This window comes from Pinus tabuliformis, chromosome Q (genome assembly GCF_031772625.1).
Source record: "Pinus tabuliformis cultivar Carrire ecotype Pingquan chromosome Q, CPIR1, whole genome shotgun sequence".
Lineage (NCBI taxonomy): Eukaryota > Viridiplantae > Streptophyta > Pinopsida > Pinales > Pinaceae > Pinus > Pinus tabuliformis.
This window is the reverse complement of record NC_142296.1, coordinates 1,151,459,519-1,151,467,783: the sequence shown is the minus strand read 5'-3', so window position 1 is coordinate 1,151,467,783 and position 8,265 is coordinate 1,151,459,519. Positions and strand designations below refer to the sequence as shown.

The 8,265-nt window shown below is 33.7% G+C and overlaps 1 pseudogene; it reads left to right on the top strand.

The window, feature by feature from the left end:
* The first annotated feature begins 6,250 nt into the window (after positions 1-6,250).
* On the top strand, positions 6,251-6,886 carry LOC149223707 (pectinesterase inhibitor 9 pseudogene; annotated as a pseudogene).
* The last annotated feature ends 1,379 nt before the right edge of the window (positions 6,887-8,265 follow it).

Genomic DNA, 8,265 nt, shown 5'->3' with positions numbered 1-8,265 from the left:
GACATCCAGAAATAGCCTTTAGAGGGACCAGCACAGGTAAGCGCTTATGAAGGTGTGCTACAGAGCAGTTAAGTCCACTGCCAGGGTGCTATGGAGAGCACTTAGGCTTCCTTTCACCTGCGCTGGGCGAGAATGACTGAAATTCACATAGGGTTTGGGGAATATTCTTATCTTTTGGAGTCATCTAGAAATTTCCCTCACTTATCAACTCCTATGAGCTCGAAAATAGATCAGTAATGAGTTAAGGTGCATCCTATCCTCTCATCCCTTCCTCCATGGAACTAATTCTAAGTATGGAGGGCCATTAAATGCCACCATTAATGACAAAACCTCTTTCATCTTCCTATAAATTGACCACTCATCTAAGTGATTACGGGCTGGACTATGTTGAATTGTAAGGAGATAATGCTGCTATGAGATTTGGCTTTGAAGCAAGTATTGTGATGCTACAAGTTTGTCATGCTTTTGATGTTATGTGGATGGGATCCAAGTTGGAGGAATAGCTTTGAATCCGATGGTTGTAATTCCTTCTTCTATCTAATAAAGTGTTTGAACCTTTTTTGCATTTGTTTGTATTGTTTCATAATGCTTATGTGTGTGAATTGTATATGATTCCTTTCACTTATATTCAATAGATCATATGCTTTGATCGATTTTTTGTCTTCTGTTGTGTTCAGAAGGTACTTCTCAAGTGGATTACCGTATAAGCGCTTTCTAATGCAAAACCACATAGTGAGAGCATTCCCATATACTTTACGTACTGGAACACTGCCCTATATACTTGAAGGTACGTGGATGAGCTACGATATACTCATGTATGTGGAATTAGGTATCACACTCAGGATGTATTGTAGACATGTTAGCGACAACTGCTTTGTTTTACAACATCTGAACACGTCTCTAGCCTAGACCTCTAAATGTTTTTCATTAGGTAACAATGCTCCATTAGGTAAATTCAGATAAATTTTAAGTGGATCTTCTTTAGAATTTGCCTTTCAAGGTTCACCAAGTGATGTATGTTTGCAATTCCGAAAATGCAACTAATATGATAAGCATTCTTTCCATTCAATTTAACAATGAAAACCCTTAGCTAGTAGGGATAGAGCAATCATATTTTTGACAAAGAGCAAAGAGCACATTTAATGCAATTTCCCTAGCTATTCCTTTCAAGCATTCACAAACTACGATATGAAAAATGCAATTTTTTCTTTTTGAATCCCTTAATGTTATGATGAACAAAAAAGGAAATATGCACATACAATCAATCAATCTTTAATAAGAACAAAGACTTTGATGACAATTCTGTTTCGAAGGAAAAGAAGACTTTACAACACTTTCTTTTGAATGAAGATTAATCAACTATATTCTAACTTTCACTATAGAATGATAATGATAAAGAAAACATTAAAGAAACATTAATCAATCAAATCAAAGTAGGGCTAGCAAAGGAGATAAAAATTTGTTCTCTGAGACATGACATTCATTGATCAATTAGCAAGCAAACAAACAGAGAAACGTTGGCAAAAACACTTTCCAAAGGTGGGAATTTACACTAAAGTTTATCAGCATAGGTCAAAGAGGGCCTAACTGTGCTGCAGAGCACTGTCTCTCACTCAAGGGTGCTCTGCAGAGCACTGTCCCCTGATGAGGCCTGCGCTGATTTCTGAGAGGCCACTCAAGCGTCATCTAACCTCAATTTTTGACCAAAATTCAATGTAAACAACTGAATTACAATCTATGAACACAAATAAGATCTACAAGGATTTCTTAGGAGGTGGATAAGCTACTAGGAAAGAGGATTATTCCCCATCAGAGTCGCCAGTGTGTTTTGGAGAATTTAGCATCTACGGATAAATACTAATTCCCTAGATAAGTAGTTGTATCTAGAACAACAATTTAAAGTGTTTTAGAATTTTCCTATAAGCAATAGATAACTAGCCCTTAGATTCACTCGATAAAACTCCTCAATACACTCCCTCACCGTCATTCCTTTCCGTTTCAGATTCTGCACTTGTCTGTGTAGTGCAGTCTGATAGTATTTCGGCAGAAATATGCCCTTCAACTTGGCCACCATCCTTGACCAGGTTTTGATCGGCAACTTGTTCAATCTCCTTCTCTCTGTTTGGACACTGTCCCACCATAGGGCTGTGTGTCCCTTCAACTTTGTTGCAACAAATTTAACTCTGCGGTCTTCACTGACCTCCTCACACTCGAAATACTTATCTAGCTCGCTGATCTAGTCTAATAGAACCTCTATGGATAGGCTGCCATCATAATTTGGGAGTTCTGGTTTGGGTTTATTGCTTGCCACTAAGACAGATCTCAATAGTCTCATTTTTGGGCCCTCTCCATCCGATCCATCTGTTGTCGCTTCAACTTCCTCTTCACTATCATCGCCTACCTCTGGATCTCTTCTTCTCCCTGCCTCAACTGCCTCCAAACAGGCAGTAAGAATCCTGATCTCCTCTCTCAGTCCTTCCTCTACTACCCTTCGGATAACTCTGCCATGACCTCGCCTTCCTACCTCCATTTCTCTAACTGACCTTAGAGAGAAAAAAAAAAAATCTGCTCTAATACCACTATGATGGGACCTAGCCCACACTTTAATGTGTAACTTAACACAAGTTTGTCTGGCGCTATTGATGAAGGTAGATTTGGTTGATGATTTGGTTTTTGATTATTGTTATGATCAGTGGATATTTATGTTGGTGGTTGCAATCATTTAATAAGGATCATGAATATGAATCTGACATGTCTTCCTGCCTCGATCCTCATTTCCCTCTTGGTCATTACGCAAAACCTTTTGGAATTTTGGTCATTTTTGGCATTTCATTCTGCTGTGAGAGCTCTGCAAGTGTTTCTATCGAAATACTCTGTTCTGGTTTTGTCTGCAAATGAATGTGGTTCCACAGACTCGCCTGTGTTGTTGGCAACTGTATTCCTTGCTGTATGGTACTATTTTTCTCTCTGGAGGTTAGTTTGCTTGTCTTCCTTGGCACAATGGGTTATTTCATCTGTTGGTGTCTGGAATCGATTTTCTGGTTTGGTTTGTCGGACTTCCAGCCGTTCCTTCCTACTGTTGGTTATTTTTCTTAATACTGCTATGTTGCTAAAATCGTTTTATGTTATGGTTCCCGTGTGCACAGGCTTCAGACACAATGGCTCGCTCAAATGTGTCTTCAAGTAATTTGTCTTTCCTTCCTTTATCTCTGCCTTCTCCTAGTTTAGAGATTAACAACATCCACTCCTCTTGTCTCGGGTCTTTTTTTGTATTCCGTGGCTTTGTTGCATGAGGGTCCTTGTTCTATCGCACTCCCAGGTGAGTTATATTCTTCCCTTACTTGTATTGTATCTCTGCTCGTTCACTATTATGCGTGGTGTGCTTAACTTTGGCTTGTTCTAATTGCACAGGTCGAGGGTTCGACCTCGGGCGTGGATGGCTTCAACGATTTGGTTTGCAAGCCCTTCAATGCTTTACTGGTAGGCTCTGTCACCACAGTTTTATTGAATTGTAGCTAGGGTTTGTCTAGTGGCTGCACCTCACTATTCGGTTGTTGTCTATCATTTGAGTCGTTTCACGACCTAGGCATACTTCTGTTTACAATTTCCAGTTTGTAATTCATTCTACTCATGTTCTTTAGTTAGGTTCGAGGGTTTCACAATGTCAAACCCTTGACTAGGGTCTGCCCTGTCTCACGGTTGTTGTTTACTCTATTCATTTTGACAATGTAACACTGGACTCTTATATAATAGCAATTATATATTCTTTTGACTCTGTTTTGTTTAGAAAGGAAAGAAATGGTGTATGATAGTTCGTAATGAATTACCTCTGTCTTGGTTAATTCAATCAGTGCCTGGACTCTGTTTTCTTCGTTCAATTGTTTCGCTATGTGGACATTCTCCTGGCCGCGAGCTTGTTTACGTGCTTGTCCGTTCTGGTCTTAGAACTTACATGCGACTTATAGTGCTCTGTTTTCTTTTAAGAGAGGAAAAAAGATAAAGTTGTAGGCCTGCACTCTGCTTGTTATTTTTGAATCAGTTAAAAAATAGAGAAAAATATAGTTGCACAATGTGTAGACGATAGTACAGATGGATGATAGATAAATTTGTGCTCTGTCTCTTTTTATTATTTGTATCCGAAAATGCTGAACCTTGTCAACGATTTTCATTGTTACATTTATATGCTTTGTCCACAGTTAATGGAACTGTGTAGTTACTTTCAGTTGTAGACCTTATAGTTACATAACTATTAAGTATTTGGTTCTGCTTATATGGAAAGATTTTACATTTAGACACATTTGTCTTTTTCTCTTAAAATGACAGGACAATTATTAATCTACTGTTTATTAAATACAAACAAGTAAATAACCCTAACCGACCAATCTACCTTTGACTAATACTGAGATTAAGATAAAACAAAATCCTACAAAATCCTACCTCCTACTCTGACAAACTGAACATATAAAACAAACAATATGCTAATTCAACTCTCCAACCTGGCAGAGACCATCACCCGGTCATGGTGCCTTAGCTGGATGCTCCTACATCATCCTTTTTGTTATTTTAATTAAATTTATTAGTTTAAAAAGTGTCTTATGACATGATATTTTTTCTTTTTTAGTTAAATTGATTAATTAAAAACATGTAAAATGAAATGACATGATATTTTTTCTCTTTTAAGTAAATTGATTAATTAAAAACATGTCAAATAAAATGAGTTATGATTTTTTTGGGCACATGTTATTAATAGGTCATTATATTCACAATGCTATTGTAATGAAGTCTTTTTATATATTAAGAATCTCCACAATGAAATGAAGTGAATCTCCATGATAAATAATTTTGTTACATGTATTTTTAAGTTTATATTTATTTAACTTTAATATTGTTACAACTAATAATAATAATAATAATAATAAAGATAATTTTTATCATTTGTTTTATTGAAAATACTATATATATCATAAATTAAATATTTTGATGATAATCAACGTTTATGAGCGAATTAACTAATATCACTAAATTAATCAAATACTTATCAAAATATTAAAAAAATAGTACTTAATAAATTTTTATATAAAAATTATAAAAATATTTATTATTTTATTACCAATAATAATTTCAATAGCAAAATATCCTACCTTATATTCAATATTTTTAAATAAATAATATTTTTTATACCATTATTTTTTTATATCAAATTATTATACCTATAATTCTTATATGAAATTATTATACCTATAATTCAAGTTTGAATTATTAATGAATAGTCATGGCTTTTAAAACAAGAAAGGAAAAATATACTATTGATATGATGTAGAATTTAATCATGATTAAGTATTTTAATTTATAATACTTTTCATAATTTACACTAATTTAAATTTAAAAAAATTGAAATTTAATATATAAATTTATTTTTTTCAACAGTTTATTTTGGAAAATTAATGCACTATCAAATGAGGTGATTCACTTGTTCAAACTAATTGAACAGTGGAACAGTCAGAGTCCCAGTCATCTCGCTTTTATTAGTTTTATATATAATTTAATTTTGTTTACAATTAAAATCACTTTTTTTAGTGATAATTTTCGAATATTATGAATATTTGAAATACATCGAATAATAATACCAGTTTTCTTCATCCAACTACTTATTTTCACATTGTTTAAAGATAAGATACAAGATTCGGAGAGTTATTTGTTTGTTTGTTATTTTTCTTATTCTTTTCACATCGCTAAAGATACAAGATTCGGTCAACGTTTTGTTTTGTATATTGAACCAGATTATAATTGAACCAGATGATAACTGAACCAGATGATAAGTATAATGACTGGAATACTTCTTGAGTGTTTTCGATGTGATTATAATAATAGTTCAGGTCGTCTTTCAAACATGTTGGAGTCATCGATATTTGCGGCGATATAAGCTTTTGATAATTTCATTTCAAAAGACTGCAACTACCCAATGACCATACAGAGTTCTAGTGATACACTGTCTTAATTAACTTCGATAAATCTTAATGACCATATAAGATTTATCTTTCTAGAAGGTAGGTGACTCACGTAAAGAATCCAAAAGTTGGCAGGATTCCAACTATCATTGTTAAAATCAAATACAGTGTCGCCGACTTTAAGCCGTCACAACGGGCTACACAGAAGCCGCAATAATGTAGACAGCTTGCCTACTTATAAGAAAGAAAAGCAGTAGAACTACAATTCAATTCTATCATTTGCAATTCGAGTTCGAATCGCCATGGATCTATCATTCACTGTGTTTTCTGTTATCATATTTGCTGTGACACTCGCTTCAACAGCAGCAGCAGCAACAGCTGAGGACTTGAAATATCGTGTGTACTACACTCACACCGATATCGAGGAATTCATCAAAAGTTCGTGCAAAGTGACTCTCTATCCGGAGCTCTGCGTGTCGTCGCTCTCTTCTTACGCAAGCCATCTGATGCCCCGGCAAAGCGATCTCGTGAATGCGGCCGTGACTGTCAGCCTCATTAATGCTCGCAACGTTTCCGTCTGGGCAGCCGGCCTCGGAGCCAGATGCGCCCCAATAAGTGTAAGAGAAAAGACGGCGCTCAAGGATTGTATAGAGAATTTCGGTTACACCACGGAGCAGATTCGCGAATCTCTGGTGGAACTGAAACATCTGAGGTGGAACACATTCAAGATTCAGATGAGCAACGTAGAGACGTGGATGAGCGCTGCCCTCACCAACGTGGACACCTGTCTTAACGGCTTTCAGGATCTCAACGCCACGGGGAATTTTACGGCCGTGGTCACCGCCCGCGTGCAATATGTGTCGGAATTGATCAGTAACGGCCTCGCTCTTGTCAACCGCTTTGCTGCTACCAGAGGATATAAGGAACTCCAGCTTTGAAGCCTTAAAGCCGTTTTAAAATAATACTTTAAATAAAATCTTAGTTTGGCAGCGTAGCATTGAGCCAAACTTTGGCCGTTTACGGGAACTTTTGTAATAGGCTGATATAATTAATGTTAGTAAATGAAAGTGGAATAATTTGCGAATAAATGTATGTCTGTTTGAGTTTATTGTCTCCAAGTATAGTGTAAATTTTATTTGTCTATTATTAAAGTAAAAATTTTGTTTATATAGTTAAAATAAAATTTTTAAAATTCTAAACAACAAATAATTATACAAAATATTTAAATAATATTTATAAATAAAAAAATTAAATCTTTAAATTTATTTTTAAACTTATTTTAAATCAATATTTTTAAATCAATATTTAAAGTCAGTTAGTTTAGGGTTTTATTCATTTGAGAGTCCTCAAAAAAAGCAATACTTCACGGTTAGGATTTTTTGAAGAGTTACAAGTTAGTGTTAGTTTGGAAATGTTAAGATCGTTTTTCAAAATTTTTGGACACTTCAGTTAAGGTCTGAAGTTTGAATATATAATTATGTTTATTTAGGAAAAAAAAAATTGTGTAAATGGAAAAGTTTCATTTTTTAATTTCACTCTGTTTTGCAGGGTTGGAAAGCTAAAGTAAATTAGGAAAAAGGAAAATTTATGAAAGTGGTTATTTTTTTTTCTAAATATATTTATATTTTGACTGATTTTAAATAATAAGTTTAGAATAGTGATTTTCTAAATATGTATTCATCCATTAGACTCTTTGGATTTAAGTTCTTAGTGGAAAGAAGAAGTATGAGCATTTTATTTTTAATTATATCTTAAATGTGGTTATATAATTTAGAATTATTTAAAATTATTCAAAATCTAAAATAAATTAGAAAAAATAGTGAAATTATTTTATTATTAAAAAAATAATATATATATATATATATATATATTCTCAAATCTTTATAATATATATTATCAAATTTTTTCCGAATTACAAAATGTTAATTTAAATTTTTATCTCGAATCCAAATTCGAACTAGAACTCGAACTTGATAACTACGATTTAAAAATTAGATCATATTTCATTTTAAAAATTTTAGTATTAAAAGTAAACATAATGATTAAATTTAAAAGAGCTAATGCCCAGGATGAAGTGGCTTTGGCTTCCATCAAAGAATCAAGAATCAAGAATCAAGCGTGTGTGTCGAATCCAGGGTCCACATGAACAACCAGTCCGAGTGAAGGGGTCTATTTTGCTTTATTACGATAGCTTCTAATTTTATGGTATCTATCTATATAATATTATTAATTTTTTATTTTATAAATTTATGCGGTTGATACACTATGATTTTAATAAAGTAACTAATAATTTTAATAAAGTAACTTTACATTATTG